Below are 15,612 nucleotides of genomic sequence, written 5' to 3' on the forward strand. Positions count from 1 at the left end.
AACTCAAGATCATAAGATGACTGGAGAGCACATTATGTTTCCCCTCTTCATCACACAACAGTGTAGGCTCATTCTGGTCTTGGTTCCAGACTCCTCCATCCCTCACATGATCTTCCATCATCACTCTAGATCACCTCATTGCCTGCAGTTTTTCTAGTTCTTGGCACTTATTCTCTATTTTCTTTTTACTTACTTATTTTTAACATTTCTAAAATAAAATAATAAATGTTTTAAAGCAAATCATATTTTATAATCTGGCAGCAGAGAATTTGAGTATAGGTCAAAGTCTCTCATCCTTGACCCTGTTGATGTTTTTGGCCAGATAATTCACTGTTGGGCGTGGCAGGAAAGAGGATGTCCTACTCATTGTAAATAGAATCTTAAGCAGCATCCCTGTATTCCATGCATTAGATGTTAGCTGCACATCTTGCCTCCTCCAGTTTTGACCACCAAAATTGAAACCAGACATTAGGAAATGTCTCCTGGGAGTGAGGGGCTAAATTGCCTACCCCCCGCCCCCAGCTGAGAACTGCAAGTACAGATAATGTTTGTCACCAACTGTAATTGATTGATTATATTGTTAGTCACTTTGAGATAAGAAAATAGATACATTTTTTAGAATAGGTTTAATTTTTCTTCTATATTTTAGTGCCTGCTATGTGCAGAAAGTATATTCTGCATGCTGAAATTTGCTTAGACTTAATATTGATGAAGGTGATAGTTATGGTATTATACTGAACTTATAGAGATCAATTCCCTATGTATGCAGTACCAATGGGAAACACTGTTCTATCACCTTATTGACATCAGTATTGCAAGGGAAAATGACCTGTTGAATTCTCGTATCTTTAATCTGTGCTATTTGTGAAGAATCACGGAAAATTTCTCCTGATTTTCTAAAATACAAACTGTTTTATCTTGATTAATGGTCAGATCATCATTACTTTGTCTTTAGTTGTATAGTCTATTCAGTTAGAATAAGTTTGTATTCTATCTTGACTGTTTTTACATTTTCTTTAATGTGAATTTAAGTTTGAGATCAAAATAAGATTGACGATCCTTTATAACATTTAAGTCAAATGATATTTGTATGACGGTTCCTTGCATTTCACCTTTGCCACTAGACAGTTAAACATGATAGAAATATTGTAGAATAGGCCTCGCTGCTGCTGCTGCTAAGTCGCTAATAGTCTACAAATTCATATTGTTTTCACATACTCCATTCAGCCTTGAAAAACATTGACTTTTAATGTATAGTGTGAAGGATGATTTTCTCTAAAAGAGAGGAAACAAGTTAAATGAAGCTTTAGTCTACTTCTCAACTTGCTTTTCAAATGGCTGTATGACTACTGATTAAGGAAAGAAGAAAGGCCAGGCTTTACATTTTTAATAACACTTCCGTTGACCACATAATTCCACATGACGCTGTGAATCTATTCAGTAATCTGTGTGAAATATTTCCAGTCCATGTGACATGCTATGCCTCCCTCTCCCTCCCTACCACATAGGTCTGTGCTAAGAAAAGACATGATGTTACAAGTGAAAGCTTTTTGGATTTTGAGAGTTCAATAGCTGTGTCATCTTAATCATGTTTATTCAGGGACGTACATAGCGGAGCATGACAGGAAGAAAGAACTATGCTTTATATAGAGGTTCAAGCAGTTTCTTTAGTGGATGATGTCATTACATTAGTTCGGCAGATTTTTTTATTGCTATAAATTGAACTGACCAAATCAAAGCTATTTGGATAGTTCCAGGCAGCTTCAACGTAGTTCAGATAATTCACTTATTTCATAATAATCTTGACCACAAAATTGATTTTTTTTTTTTGGTAAAAGGAAATTCAATACCTTTTAGGGGGGTAGAGGTAAAGAATAGGAATGCTATTGGTTATGATCTTATAACCTGTATTATACTGGGGTCACATTTCAAAATTAAGTATCAATATATCACTATTTCCATGTTTGTTCTTTTTAGACAATTGAAATTATTATTATTTTTATTGAAGTGTAGTTGATTTACAATGTTGTATTAACTGCTGCTATACAGCAAAGTGATTCAGTAATATATATATATATATATATATATATATATATATATTTATACATTCTTTTAAAAATTCTTCTCCATTATGTTTTATCATAGGATATTGAATGTAGTGCCCTGTGATATACAGTAGGACCTTGCTTATTTATCCCTTCTGTGTATATTGACCTACACCTGCTAATCCCAAACTCCTAATCCATTCTTCTCCCACATTCCCTTTCCCCATGCTTACTTTGCAATTAAGGAACAAGAGGGTGATTTGGTTAACTAAACTATCGTTCGTTTAGATTAATTCTCACTAGTGCTAATCAAAAGTGTATCTGCTAGGAAATATTGGATCTATAAGCTGAGAAATAGCTACTATGTATTAAGTGTTTATGGCCTAGTCTATAATATCCATAGTCCTACGAAGTGTTATCCCCACTTTGCAAATGAGAGAATGCCAGCATTTCTTTTGAAATCTTACCTGCAGATCCAGCATTGTCAGTCTAAATTGTAATGTTTCCACCAAAGCATGTTACCTCCTAAACAGCTTAAAACCAGAGCATGAGATAGCCACAGTGAGGATAATAATAATTACTATTAGTATCATTATTTTTGTGAAAGGATCCAGCATTGATTGAGCACTGACAATGTGTTTGATATTGTGCTCAGTTCTGTATTTAGTCCTCTTAACCCTTAATACTGCTACAGATTAGAAACTATTGTCATCTCCATTTTACCAGTGAGAAAACTAGGAACTAAATAAGTTTTTGTTAACTCATTCAACCAGTGAGTATAAAAACCAGAATAATGAAGTATTTGTTTGTTCATTTGTCTGCTTATTGATTGCCTATTTCTGAATGCTTCCAAAGGAACAACTGGGAAAGAAAAAGTAGATTTCTTTGTGTCCAAGTTAAGTGTGAAGGTGAAGGTGAAGTCGCTCAGTTGTGTCCGACTCTTTGCAACCCCACGGACTGTAGCCTACCAGGCTCTTCCATCCATGGGATGTTCCAGACAAGAGTACTGGATAATACACCTAAAATAAAAGTGTTTCCTTAAAGTTGTAATTTAGTTGTACCAGAAAGAAAACTGGTTGACTATGTTGTATGGTCATTATAAAAACTTAAAAAGAATTTTTAATGACAATAAAAATGGTCATGATATGGGTATTAAAGAAAAGTAGAATATAAAATTGTTCATACAAAATAGCATCTCTTCAGCTTGCCAGTTGTTCAATACAAAGTACAAAAATGCATCAAAATATTAACTGTGTTTATTTCTGGAAGGTGGTGCTGTGGATAACTTTCACTTTTGTTTACATGTTTTTCTGCATTACTAATATCCTGTAACTCTGTTACTAACATTCAGAAATTACTATAACCAGAATATGGTTTTCAAATGTAGGCACAATTTGAATCTCTATTTACATGTTCAGATGTATTAATATATGAAAGTTCTCACCCCATTATCAACAGTTTTACTTTCAGGCTCCCATCTTGATGTTCTCTGGGGGAATTTACTCTTAGTTGATCTTGTGGCCATTCGGTTTTAGTGTTTTATTCACTGTCACTGTGCATATACACTTCCCTATTCATGGAGGCTGGCCGTGAGACTGCCCACACCCCAAACACATCCCCTCCTCCCTCAAGGTTTAGTGACCATCGCTTCTCCAGCAGTCCTGGGCACTTGAACCAATTGGGAGCCTATTGAATGGTCCACCTTATAGTCCTTACCCCCCAAAGAGCAACCAGTTACTATACTTGAAGTAAAATGTTGGGTTGGCCAAAAGCTTTGTTCAGGGTTTTAAAACCTGAATGCCCTTTTTGGTCAATTCAATATAAAGTTAAATGGCTAAACTAATTTATTTTGTATTAAGATGCTAATAGTATAATTCAAAAACTTCTTTAGGCTATATATGAAATTAATAATACCATAAAAAGTGTACCTTAAGGTTATATTTAAGTGAATATGAAAAGCACTATAAATGCCTCTATACTATTATGATTTATATTTTCATAATTTATGTCTTAATATAGAATGCTTTTATTAGTAATAATTTGAAGAATAAGCACACTGTTTGTAACAAGAAAACAATATAAAAACATATTCTTTAGATCAGAAAGGGTAAAATGTTATCTTACACAAAATGACGCCATTTTTCCCACTTTGAACTATAAAATATCAGTTTTCAAATTCAGTACTTTATGTTTTCATCAATCTCTAATTTTGCATAGAGACACGGGTAATTTTGTATTTCATCAACATATTCAGAACTCACTTAAAAATTTTAATTTTCATAGCATCACTTTTTAGTTTTGAAAACAATATGCACATAATAGGGATTATTTGTGTTAACCATATTTTGAAGTGTAACACTGTTATTTATGAATGCAGTACAATGCAGGAATACAAGGAAAGAAGATAGCTCTGTGTGTTTAAATCTAAAATAAATTTGATGTTTATTTAATGGACGATTTGTGATGGTTGCTTAAGATTCCCATTTCTGCCACTTAAAAGTGGGAGTAATCATGCTTATTCCATAGATTTGTCATGGGGATTAAGTGAGATAAGTTAAAGGGCTTAACACAATGGCTGGCTTAAGGTAAGCGCTCATAAACATTAGCTGTTATTATTATCATTATTGCTGTTGTTCATGTTTCCTTTCTCTCATTGATAGGATTATTTAGGAGCTAGTCATTTACTTCTCATATTCTCAGCTCCAAGATGAATTTTATTATCCAACATCTGTCTTTAACCTCATAAGAAAACATGACTTAAACATTAATTAAGCATCAAGAATGAGGTCTTATAGTGCTCATACAGAATAATAATTGTTTTGGAAAAGGAGTTGCCTTCCTATCAAAATATAATTTCCACTATTTAGAGACAAGGTTCTCTGAAATGATTGCCATTAAGGAAAAGTAGAAAATAGGAGTCAGGGAGCCAGAAAATGTTTGGAGTAGCAGGCCTTGTGGGGATCCCCTCATCTAGCCCCTAATGTGCATTCTGAGCTTCCTCTCCTATTTTTGAGTGAATGAATCCCTATTTTATCTATTAAATATGTAGAAAGCTTATAAGAAATAACTGACATACTAGAGTATAATCATGCAACCACAGTGAGGGGGCACAGTTGGTCTGATTTTTGAACATGGGAGTTTTATTGACACTTAGTTAAGGATGAGGCACCAATAAAAAAATCTAAGTTCTTTGGAAAAATGAAAAGAACTGTTCCAACTCAGTAGAACTGTGAAGGGTTATATCGAGCCCAGTGAGGTAGAGAATATTCATGCTTAAGCCACCTTTAAAAATAACGAATTAAATCACACAGGGACCAGGAAAGAAAGGCAAAAAAAGAAAAAGAAAAAAAAGTAATGATTAACAAGTACTTGGCCAAAAGGAATTATAAACACGCATATTTGAAAAGACTGCATTAAGTTCAGTAAACCAGTGTCGTAAATCCACTGTGAGAATGACACATAAAAATCACAGTTTTGATTTCTCAAGGTATTTTTATGATCATTTTGACTTAATGGAGTCAGGGTGTGTAAGTCGACTAGAAATTACAGTAACTGCTGACAAAGATATAAGGGGGAAAAAAAGAGCTAGAATGAAAAAGAGAAGGAACCATTAACATGAATACAAAATGTATGTTTGTTCATAACACTGTTCTCAATCTTCAGCACATATCCTTCAGTGAACACGTTTGCTTTTTGAAATGACATTGTTAAAGTACCAGAACTAATATTCTCTATATTAAAATGCTGGCTTAAAATGATTAAAGTGACCATCCACATGCTATTTAATGTGTCACTTTAATTTTTAATTTTGGAGAGTTATCAGTTAAATGTGTTGAGTGAGTATTAACAACGAATGATTAAAATTCTAATGTCAACCGAATTGATATCAGAATTCGCATGACAGTTCTATAACATTGTTCTACCCATTATGAAAAAGGAGAAAGAACGTGCATACACACCCGTGCGTGCACACACACACACACACACGCATGTGCACGCACGCACACACACACACACACACACACACACACGAGTTCACTGCTATGCAGTTTTTATTCTACTGACAAATCTCTCTTCCTTACGTGCTGTTCTTGGTCACTCAGTCGTGTCCAACTCTTTGTGACCCCATGGACTGTAGCCTGCCAGGCTCCTCCTATAACAAGAGGCTATCTGTTGTTGAAAAGGTAGCATCTCAGCTGCTAAATGATCTGGAAGAATTCTCTGACTGCCCACGGCATTCTGTATAGATTTGACATTTGCCTGTGCTTGGCGTGGCCTCTTCACGGAAGGTGAGGGTGTGCGGATCCTCTTGAACGTACCCTTGCCTCTTTTCTCTCCTCTTCCACTTTCTTGCTCATCTCCAATCCACTGTGCTTACAGTATGTTTTTTCCGTAAATGTTACAGAATGTGCAGTGTATCATAGGGGAGTTTATTAAATGCCAAAATATCATCATATAAAGAGGAGTGAGGAAGAAAGGCCTATAGTGAATGGGGACTATTCTCCCCATCCTCAAAATATCTATAACAAATCCTGAATTAGAGACTGTCAAGATCTTCACAGTTGACCGACTTGTTTTAATCTAGAAAACCAAACATTTTAATGACTACAGGTCTTTAGATTCCACATCAACTTTGCATAATTTCCAGAGCTTAGATTTATTTAAGCCTATGAGTGTGTTTAATCTGCCCAAGTTGGGGAAAAAAAAAATCTGGACCCTTGAATGTGTCTGTTATAGAGTAAATCTGTCCTGTATAATTTTCTTTCTGATTTCTGCTTCCTATAGAGAAACTTGTAGATGAGATTGAATTTAAAGGCAGAAAAGGAAAGGAAACCTGCTGTCACATAGAGTCTTGCTCAAATTCCTGCTGCTCTCTTACTGACTCTTAAAACTTGGACAAGTCATCCTTTGTTTCTAGAATCAGTTTTCTTTTTGTAAGGTGAATATGGAAATATTTTTTAATATGCTAAGTATTAGTCTGAGAGTTTAATAGAAAATGTCTTATACATAGCCATTTAAAATAAATGATAGACATTTAAATCTTGACTTACAAAACATTTTTTGTTCTCAGTTAAGAAATATACTGGTTCAGGATGAGATTAAATTGAAGATTAATTTGTGATCTAAGTATGAGCCTGTTAGTTCTGACTATTAAGGAATTTTGAGAATGTGTAAATCTTATATGAAATGTAATGTGATACTGTCCAACTCTTCCTCAAACACAAGGTAAGTGAAATTCAGAGTGGCTGCAATTTAGTGATTGCAAACTACCTGGTTGGTGGCAGTTACAGAATTGAACCTGCAAGTTTGTCATGTGGAAAATTTCCCGCCACTTACATCATGTGTTTCTTTATTTTGTCCCCTTACCATATAATTTAATGAAGAGTTTATTAGGCTTCCTTAGTAGGTTCTTCAAGTATAGTATCAATTCACTGAAGGCATGAACCATTTATCACACAGCATTCCTGTCTTCAGCAACCCAAAATATACCTCACATCAAGTTGGTACTCATTATCAAGTTGATCTTTTTTTTTAAGATGGAAATGGTTAGACTATATTTATGATTTGATGTGAGTTTTGTGGATATTAAAGTCAGGGATCTTCAAGGAAATGGAGAAGATGATCATAATTTTGACTCCTCATTTTTTGTATGAATAGACTTTTTGAATTTTAAAGCAAAATTAAAGTGGGAGAAGTTGTTTTGTAAGGGATCTTAGTCAAGTTAATTCAGAAGTCTGAGAGCGAAAACTTGACATCCATAACTGGTGCTTGATGTACAAATACTCTAAGCAACAAAGGTCACGGTGACCTATTATTATTCAAGTATAAGACAGAAAAAAGTAGTCTTTTCAATGATCCATAACAGTTCTTTAAACTGAACTGAACATGTCTGCAGACTGTATTTTTTAGCAAATTGTTATTACCAGTTCTATTACATGTACTTCTCCTACCAGAACATCTGGGAGGTTAAAATCTCACCTATGTTTGCCAAAATCAAAGTAAGACTAATCCAGGTGACAGCTTATATTATTGCCTCTCATTGCTTATGATCAGGTAAAGTCACCAAATACGTGGGCTTCCCTTATTTTAAAACTGAACATATAACATGTTGAAATTGTTTTTGCCTTGCAGATGTATCTGTAACAATTTCTGACCTATTGGATTATACAAATTTTATTTCAACATTGTAGGAGATACTGGGTTGCCTAAAATTCTTGCTGTGAGTGGTCCCAATTAAAGACCAGTGAGTGCATGAGTCCCTCCGGACTCTAACTAGACTATTTTACTGAGAAACTGAAATCAAGTAGAACGCAAGACTCTTAATAGTAGAATAGTCTTGATGAAAAATATTGGTTCCTAAAAGAAAAGAAAAAAAAAAAAAAGAAAAATATTGGTGTAAATAATTAAGTAGTTTCAGTCTTCCTAATATCAACCATGGTGAGTACTTCTTTCTTATTTAAACGACCACATATTAGACCAAATCCACTAGAAGCCAAGAACTATATATTACTATTGGAAAGAAAGGTATTTTATCACAATTATCTTTCTTATACTGTGCTGCAATATTTATAATGGAAGAGGGACAATCGAAAAACCAGTTTGCCCTGTATACTTCATGTGTCCACATAAAATAGATATTCTGAACTCTTTTTAGAATACAAGTCTTAAGTACAACAGGAAATGTATCACTGTGGGAAAATTACCTAGTCTTTGAAAATCAGGTTCTTCATCCTTAAACATGGGGAAAAAAATGATTTCTCATTGGTAAAAAAGGGAATGATTGAAATAAGCATTACTTTATTGTATTACCTTTTATGTAGCAGCCTAAAGTAACAAACATTTATTTTTTCAGCCTTGAGGTTTAAATGACAAATAAAAATTATATACATATATATTTACTTAAGGTATACAACTTGATGTCTTGACATAAATACATATACATTGTGAAATCATCACCACAAGCTAATTAGAATATAGTTTAGATAAGTTTTGAAGTCTTCCCAGCTCAGTGCCAAGCTTATCTATTGTCCTCAATATATTTTATATTTCTTTTCCCTTTTCATCTCCTATTTTGCTTAAAAAGTGAACACAAATACAGCAGCTTAAAGCTCTATACATTCACTGTGTTGTTGTTCAACAGATCAAGTATCTGGGTATAGCTAAATTGGATTCTCTGCTTGGGATCTCACAACACTACAGTGAAGGTGTCAACCTAGACTGTAGTCTCAGCTGAGACTGATGGCTCTTTTCTAAGCTCAATGACTGTTGAGAGGTCATTTCATTGCAGCTGTAGAACTTTCAGTGTCCTGCTTCTCCAGGGACAGTGGAAGAGAGAGACCCTTTTGTCTCACCTCTTGTCTCCAGACTCCCTTTTAACCTAAAGGCTTCACTTGCTCAGATCAGGCTCACTCAGGAGGGTCCCCTCTTGAGTAACACAAAATTGGTCAATTAGGGATCTTGATGGCCAGTTTTTCGCTTGGTTCAGCTGTATTCCCCTGTCGTTCCATCAAGCACTGATATTGGTGTTGCTGAGGTTTTTATGGATGTGATTAACCTCCCTATTAAACTCACTTTAAGGGAAGGAGATTGTCTGGAATAATCTGAGTGGTCTTGACCTAATCAGTTGCAAGACGTTAGAGCAGAACTGTGGTGTTTCTGGGGGGATAAAAGGGATTCTACTTGTGGATCGGGCTTTAGGGTGTCTAACTTTCTATTCTTTCTGATGGCTTGTCCTATGGATGTTACCCTTTCTTAGCCCGAAACCTTATCACATAAGACAGTTCCTTGAACTGAGTCTCTTAATTCCTGTATATCTTCCTGGTATGTTTCCTCTTGTGGCTTCCCTGACTGGCACAGGACCTCACTTCCCTCTCTTGAATCCCCTCTCTTTGTTTTATAATATGATGCAACCAAGGGTAACCGGAAGCATGCCACAATCACATTCACAGGTCCTGCTCATACTCAAGGGTGGGGATTATAATCATTCACGCCCAACACAGTGAATTTTGGGGCCATGTCAGAACTTTGTCATCCACACATTCTCTATTTAGTTTTCTTTCTGTCCCCCAGTGAATTCTCTTCAATGGGGAACAAGCAGTTGGACTTCCTCAGTAGGGAAAGAGATCACAAAAATAATGTAATTATGGTCATGCAGTATAGGCGGCAATGATGGAAAAAGATGTTGCATCCATGTTGATATTTATCAATCCTGTAGCCCAGAACTCTTTAGTTGTAAAAATAAAAGTTGTTTGCTTACTTTCATTCTTTTATGATATTTAAAGCAAGGCTATCCAATAAAACTTTCTGTGATGGAGGAAATAATCTATATTTGTATCATCCAACACAAGAGCCACCAGCCATATGTAGCTATGGAGAACTTAAATGTTACTAGTATGCCTGAAAACTGAATTTCAAATTTTATTTTATTGTAACTAATTTAAATCTAAGCCACCGTAACCACATGTGGACAGCAGCTGCAGTGTTAGAACAGCTCCAGAGGAATAATCTACTGTCACAGCTGGACTTCTGTAGGAATCTAGACAATTTTGTTTTCAATAAGAGCTGTGATGTGTCTGCATTTCAGCCTTTGTTTTATTAACGTGAACTCAATCAACAGATTACCTGAAAAACCTCTGTCTAACCTGAAATGAAATAGACTGGTTCAGTACCATGCTCTTTGCGTATGACAGTTCCATGTGCTTTATTTTTTGCTTTAAAGAAAATATGTTGTGCCTGTCTGCAACCAGAGATGGAAATTAAGTATATGACAGTCTCTTTTCCCTTGGGAATTACAGTCTTTTGAGGAGGACTAGATTTATCTGAAACAATCAAATAAAATGGAAATAGGCATAAATGCAGAAGCAGAAAAAGCATGCTGTGATTGGGGGAATGACAGCTCCAGTGCCAGGTGCCTCAGCCTCTCAGTTCTCCTTTTTGTACGCGGGCATGCATGCCAAGTCGCTTTAGTCATGTCTGACTCTTTGAGACTCTCAAGGAGTGTAGCCCGCCAGGCTCCTCTGTCCATGGGATTCTCCGGGCAAGAATACTGGAGCAGGTTGTCATACCCTCCTCCAGGGGATCTTCCCGACCCAGAGATCGAAGCAGCGTCTTTTGAGTCTCCTGCATTGGCATGTGGGTTCTTTACAACTAGCACCACCATATGTATACATATATGCATATATGGATAGTCGATCTTAAGGTTCTGAGGCTCTGAGCTATGTTGTAATATTAACCACACTTGTCAGTGGCTTTCTATTTGGAGAATTCTGAGATTCTCAGTTGGGAGTCTAGTCAGACACTGGGCCCTCAAGAGCTTGAGGAACTTCTAGACCAGCTGGTCTTATATGGAGAATGCCCAAACGCTAGGATGGTCAGCCTTTCATTTCTACATAGCTTACTCCTGATTCTCCTCTAAGGCGAACCTTCAGGGAATTTAAAGGGCTTTACATGTGGCATGAAAGTGGATCATACAGTCTTGCCAAGAGGCTGCAGTATGAGAATGCAAGGGCAGAGGAGGGTGGTTCAGGGATCTGTGCTTTCATTCTCTCCCTAGAGCCGGGAATCCAGGTCAGGCCACTTTAAGTAGTCTGTACCATGTCTCTTGAATACTCTTAAATTGGGGGGCTCACAGGTGTAAGGAATTGTGAGAGAGGAATTCTTATTTAGGAAGGACTTATGTCAGAACACGAGAATATAAAAGTAAGTAACGATATCTCTGTTTTCAAAAGAAACTTAGCCAAAGGAAGTCTGTTCCTCGGTTTGTGAGTGTGTGTCCGTATTCCCTCATGCCCAGGCCATGGGGTGTAGTTCCACCCCTTCTTCTTCAGAGTCTCGCTGTATCTCCTGACACGTCATCTTATCTCTGGGATGATTGGTCTTCCTTCTCCAGCTGTTCCACCAGCGCCACATTTCTTTCATTTCTTCCAATTAAAGCACTTCAACCTAGCCTTTAAAATAATAATAGTAATCTTATTTATCTATTTTTTCCTCACTGGGTTTTTGTTGCTGCCCAGGCTTTCCTCTAGCTGTGGCGAGTGAGGGCTGCTCTCCAGGTGTGGTGTGCGGGCCTCTCACCGTGGCGGCTTCTCTTGTTGCACAGCGTGGATTCTAGAGCACATGAACCTCAGTAGTCGTGGTTCCCGGGCTGTAGAGCGCAGGCTCAGTAGTTGTGGTTTAGTTACTCCAAGGCATGTGGGATCTTCCTGGATCAGGGATCGAACCCATGTCTTCTGCTTTGGCAGGCAAAGTCTTTACCACTGAGCCACCAGGGAACCCCAGTCTAGTCTTCTTACTGATGCCCTGGAGCCTACCATTTTCATCTGGAAATGGCCCATCAATGTGGTTAGTTATGTTTTTTCCATGAAAGATATTTTCCAGCAATATGTCGAAATAGTAGATTTTCACCTTTCTAGCAAGTCATTAAGTGATATGGTCAGGGTTATACAGTTAACAGGTACAAAACAGATTATCCTGAAAAAATAGATGTATACCTTCCTTCATGGACATGAGTTTGAGCAAGCCCTGAAAGTTGGTGATGGATGGGGAAGCCGGGTGTGCTGCAGTCCATGGGGTCGCCGAGTCGGACAGAACTGAACTGACCTTCCTGCAACCACGCTGGGTGGGGAAAACAGCCGGGCTCCGCTGTGCATCATTCAACCTGCAGGGGGCGCATCCCTCCATTGTGCCATTCATCCATTCATATTGTGCTTTAATTACCTCCCTGCAGGAGTGCAACCCCCCAACATGTAATTAGCTCCGGATGGCAGAAAATATTTCATATCAATTTGTGTAACTCCAGGCCCTAGTATGCTGCCTGGCACCTAATTACAGCAATCAATAAATACTTAATAAGGCCATCATTCATTTAACAAATATTTGCTGTCCATATACAGCAAAGTAACACTTAAGCTGAGATCTGAAAAATGAGTAAGAATGGGACATTTTTTTTTTTAAAGGGGGCATAGGTGGTTAGGACTGAGATAGAATAAATGAGCTTGTAAGTTGATGAATGACTGAAGAATACTGGGACAAGCAATAGTAAACAGAGGATTAAAATATTGTGTTTCGGGTCATTCTTAGGGGTTCTAACCATTTGTATCAATAATTTTTGTTTGGTCATAGTAGTATTCATGTATTCAATAAAAAGTGCTTGAACTAACCATGTGCTAGGGATGGAGCTATGTCTATTGAATTGCAGTAGGGAGGAAAACCAGTCTCTTCCTTCATGGGGAAGACTGACATGGAAGAAATACACAGTGAAGGTAGCATTATGGCTGTGCTTTTCCCAAAAAAACAGTGGGGCTCTGAGGATAATAGATGCTGATGGAGACGTGACTTCACTGGGAAGCAAGGGGAACACTTCCGTTAGGAAGTGGTGGTTGGGTTGAGCTTTGGAGGTGGCTGAAGTGTGGAGCAAGGGTGATGTTCCAGGTAGATAAAAGAGCATATTCAAAATCCCACAGGCAGAAAGAGAAGACTGGTGTGGCTGCAACACAGAAATTAAAGGGTGCCTTGATATGAGATGAGGCTGGAGAGTTGGGGGAATCTGACGCCTGACTGGTTAGGCCAGGTTATTGATTTTTTGGTCTATTGCAACCCAAAGGGACAACACTGAATTATCTCAGACAAAGGTGTGTGTGTATCAGGAGTGATGGTTATGGCGGGTGTGCTAACATCACTATATCTGTTTTGTGGAAGCCTTGCCCTGGCTGCAGTGTGGAGGGCAAGTCTCAGAGCAGCAACAGAATACTAGAAGTCAGCTGTGGCTTCAGTTGAGGTGAGAGATAACAGTCTGAACTGGGATGTTGGTAGCAGGGCAGAAGTAAGTGAAGGGATTTAAGAAACACTAGAAGATAGCAATGACAGGAGGTGGTGATGGATTCAGTATGAACTTTGGTGGAACAGAACACTTGAGAGGGACTCTTGCGTGTCTGTCTGGCCTTACCAGGTATTGGTCAGGGCCACACACGGAAGTACAAACCGATGGCAGAGAATCTGCAGGAAGTATCATGAGATGAGTTTTGAAATGCTGAATCTGAAGTGTGCTTTCAACATCCAGAATCTAGTGAACAACTCACTGATAAAGGCGTCATGAACTCAGTGGCAGTAGGGCTGGAGAAAAGTGTGTGGTTTAACAGTGGATAGAAGTAGCTGAAGCTGTAGTTGGGTGAAATCGCCTTTTGTTGTTGTTCAATTGCTAAGTCGTTTCTAACGCTTTGAGACCCCATGAACTTTGCAAAGAGTAGAAACTGCAAGATGGATCCTTGAGAACCCCCAAATCTAACGGTGGAACAATGGAACACAAGCTACAAGGGAGGCAGAGAATAAACAACATCAGGGGAAATCCGTAAGTAACGTGACAAGCAAACATCCCAGGAAGATGGACATGGGTTCGGTGGTGAATGCCACTAAGAGACTGTTCAAGATGAGGATTTTAAAAACTGTCCATTAGATTAGTAAAATGGAACTTGGTGGTGACCTTAGCATGTATTGCTTATGAAAGTTATGGGAATAAAAAGCAGAATGGCGTAATTTGAGAAGTATATGAAAGTTTCAGAGTTTGAGTCAGAAAGCATAGAGTGACAGTCCCGAGTTAAACATGGGTCATAGGATCGGATGAGCACCAGGCAGTTCATTTGTTCCCTTTGACATTGTGCTTTTGAAATCACAGTTGTGAATTAAGCTGTCATTATTTCTTATTTTATGATGATTTAGTAGCTATTCCATTCTATAAAATTTGCTTCATTCTAGTCACCCTGAAGAACCTGAAATAGAATAGAAAATTTTTAATTGAATCCTGCTCCAAACCAGCCTTTCCCTGAAGATCATTCTGTGCTTCTGATGTTTCTCAAGACCTGCATCTGCTCTTTCGCTTATCATTGGCCTGGTATTCTTGAATGGTGCACTTGGTTGAGCTAAGGAATGGATTTAAATATGAAAATAATAACTTTCCCCTTCCCCTTTACAGTTAATGTGTATCATTTGACTACAAATAATATTTGTTCATTTCCTCCTGACTGCATGTGGCACCTCTACCAACCCATCAGTTTATTTTCCTCTTCCTCATCTTCACTGAGTGTTTTCCCCTACCTTTTCTATTTATAAAGTTGGCCAATTGACATTTAAAAAAAAAAGCAACAGTAGTCTGATGCACTGATTGGCATTTCTTCATGTTCATAATTTAACAGTCCCATCAGATGTAGAAAATTTGCTTTTTTATCTTTCCTTCCCTCCGACTACCTTCCTTGTATGGTGACTTTTATAAATAGAATTATATGAAAAGAATTGTGCCAGTGAAACAAGATAGATCAAATTGCAAATCAAATTAAAAAATGTTCTTTATAATGATAGTGCTATGGTACCTTAAAATTGCATCATAGATTGGGGAGTTGGTATCTTATTTTTTGTGAATACATTTTTATTGAATCTGAGTTTAGAGTCAAGAATTCTTAGACCTGTAAGTGTGATATTTCAAAACTTGAACTATTCTAATAGCTGTATTTCACACATCTAAAGATGTTTGCTCCTTCTGAAGTATGATCCTCTTGTACCTGAAAGCACTGCATTT

General features: G+C 37.4%; 1 protein-coding gene across 1 annotated transcript in view; it reads left to right on the forward strand.

The window, feature by feature from the left end:
• Positions 1–15,612, forward strand: part of CNTNAP2 (contactin associated protein 2) — a 2,205,784-nt gene that overhangs the window by 916,689 nt on the left and 1,273,483 nt on the right. The window lies entirely within an intron of this gene.

Source organism: Cervus elaphus, chromosome 18 (genome assembly GCF_910594005.1).
Source record: "Cervus elaphus chromosome 18, mCerEla1.1, whole genome shotgun sequence".
In the NCBI taxonomy this organism is placed as follows: domain Eukaryota; kingdom Metazoa; phylum Chordata; class Mammalia; order Artiodactyla; family Cervidae; genus Cervus; species Cervus elaphus.